This window comes from Styela clava, chromosome 15 (assembly GCF_964204865.1).
Source record: "Styela clava chromosome 15, kaStyClav1.hap1.2, whole genome shotgun sequence".
Lineage (NCBI taxonomy): Eukaryota > Metazoa > Chordata > Ascidiacea > Stolidobranchia > Styelidae > Styela > Styela clava.
The window spans coordinates 2812501-2815000 of NC_135264.1; the positions used below are offsets into that span (position 1 = coordinate 2812501).

General features: G+C 53.7%; 1 non-coding gene across 1 annotated transcript in view; it reads right to left on the minus strand.

The window, feature by feature from the left end:
* The window catches only part of LOC144413273 (small subunit ribosomal RNA), a 1810-nt gene extending 508 nt beyond the window's left edge, over window positions 1-1302 (minus strand). Inside the window, exon 1 of the ribosomal RNA XR_013469307.1 lies at window positions 1-1302. This exon is cut by the window's left edge and continues 508 nt beyond it. This is a non-coding gene — a ribosomal RNA (small subunit ribosomal RNA).
* Between the last annotated feature and the right edge of the window lie 1198 nt (window positions 1303-2500).

The window sequence follows — 2500 nt, forward strand, 5'->3', positions numbered from 1 at the left end:
GCTCCACCAACTAAGAACGGCCATGCACCACCACCCACAGAATCAAGAAAGAGCTCTCAATCTGTCAATCCTACCTGTGTCCGGGCCGGGTGAGTTTCCCCGTGTTGAGTCAAATTAAGCCGCAGGCTCCACTCCTGGTGGTGCCCTTCCGTCAATTCCTTTAAGTTTCAGCTTTGCAACCATACTTCCCCCGGAACCCAAAGACTTTGGTTTCCCGGAAGCTGCCGGAAAGGTCGTCATGGTAACGCCTCCCGATCGCTAGTTGGCATCGTTTATAGTCAGAACTAGGACGGTATCTGATCGTCTTCGAACCTCTGACTTTCGCTCTTGATTAAAGAAAACATTCTTGGCGAATGCTTTCGCAGTAGTTCGTCTTCCGCCGATCCAAGAATTTCACCTCTAACGGCAGAGTACGGACGCCCCCGTCTGTCCCTCTTAATCATTACCTCGTGCTCCGAAAACCAACAAAATAGAACCGAGGTCCTATTCCATTATTCCATGCAACACTATGCAGGCGAACAGCCTGCTTTGAACACTCTAATTTTTTCAAAGTAAACTTATCGGCCACCGCCGACACTCAGTCAAGAGCACCGACGGAGAACCGAAGGTGAGGCGAACGCAACCAGTGACACGCCTTGCGACGGACCGGCGGCGCTCGCCCAAAATCCAACTACGAGCTTTTCAACCGCAACAACTTTAGCATACACTGTTGGAGCTGGAATTACCGCGGCTGCTGGCACCAGACTTGCCCTCCAATGGATACTCGTTAAGAGTTTTAGGATGTACTCATTCCAATTACAGGGCCTCGTTAGAGTCCTGTATTGTTATTTTTCGTCACTACCTCCCCGTGTCGGGAATGGGTAATTTGCGCGCCTGCTGCCTTCCTTGGATGTGGTAGCCGTTTCTCAGGCTCCCTCTCCGGAATCGAACCCTGATTCCCCGTTACCCGTTATCACAAAGGTAGGCACGTAGCGTACCTTCGACAGTTGATAGGGCAGACACTTGAATGATACGTCGTCGGTGCAGAGACCGTACGATCCGCGTGGTTATCCAGAGTCATCAAACGTCACAGGACGAACCCGGTCGGTTTTGATCTGATAAAAGCGCGCCTCCCGAAGTCGGCGCTTAATGCATGTATTAGCTCTAGAATTACCACAGTTATCCACTTCGCTTACGAGACCAAATAAACCAAGACTGATTTAATGAGCCATTCGCAGTTTCGCTTTACGAGAACTCGTACTTGCACCTGCATGGCTTAATCTTTGAGACAAGCATATCACTACTGGCAGGATCAACCAGATAGCTGCGACAGCTGCGCTCGGCCCTTGCTGGGCCGCCCGGCGCGTGCTCGTCGCATTCGTTTAAGACCGAGGCGATCGCCTGCGGCCGTACTCAGCTTCGACAGTCGCTGGCCGCGACGTCCACGCTCTCGCCGGCAGTGCCAGGCGGAGCGATTTGCGTTTTTTCTTTGCTCGCCCTCTCTCGGGCTCGATCCATTCAGTTTCGCACAAACAAGAGCTCTGCCGGCCGCCTGCAGCGGTGCCTAAAACCCGGGCATAACAATGCGACCGTTCTGCTAGGCCGACAAGCGCTCAAGCCAGACGCTCGATCGAACGCCCCCTACATATTAGTCGAGACAACGGCTCGCTCATTAGCATCGCGTTTGTACTTTAACTTTTTTTGGCTCGGCTTCTTTCGACGCCGATGCCGGCGACGCAGCACTCTCTCGCCCGCCAGCCACCGAGAAAAGGGTGCGCTCCGACCGGCCCCGCACCGCTCTTTCTTGGCTCATTCGAAATTACTGTCTTTCGCTCTGACATGCCTTACCTAGGGTTAGGTTAGTATGCTTGCACGTTTGTACTTTAACTTTTTTCGGCTCGGTTTCTTTCGACGCCGATGCCGGCGACGCAGCACTCTCTCGCCCGCCAGCCACCGAGAAAAGGGTGCGCTCCGACCGGCCCCGCACCGCTCTTTCTTGGCTCATTCGAAATTACTGTCTTTCGCTCTGACATGCCTTACCTAGGGTTAGGTTAGTATGCTTGCACGTTTGTACTTTAACTTTTTTCGGCTCGGCTTCTTTCGACGCCGATGCCGGCGACGCAGCACTCTCTCGCCCGCCAGCCACCGAGAAAAGGGTGCGCTCCGACCGGCCCCGCACCGCTCTTTCTTGGCTCATTCGAAATTACTGTCTTTCGCTCTGACATGCCTTACCTAGGGTTAGGTTAGTATGCTTGCACGTTTGTACTTTAACTTTTTTCGGCTCGGTTTCTTTCGACGCCGATGCCGGCGACGCAGCACTCTCTCGCCCGCCAGCCACCGAGAAAAGGGTGCGCTCCGACCGGCCCCGCACCGCTCTTTCTTGGCTCATTCGAAATTACTGTCTTTCTCTCTGACATGCCTTACCTAGGGTTAGGTTAGTATGCTTGCACGTTTGTACTTTAACTTTTTTCGGCTCGGCTTCTTTCGACGCCGATGCCGGCGACGCAGCACTCTCTCGCCC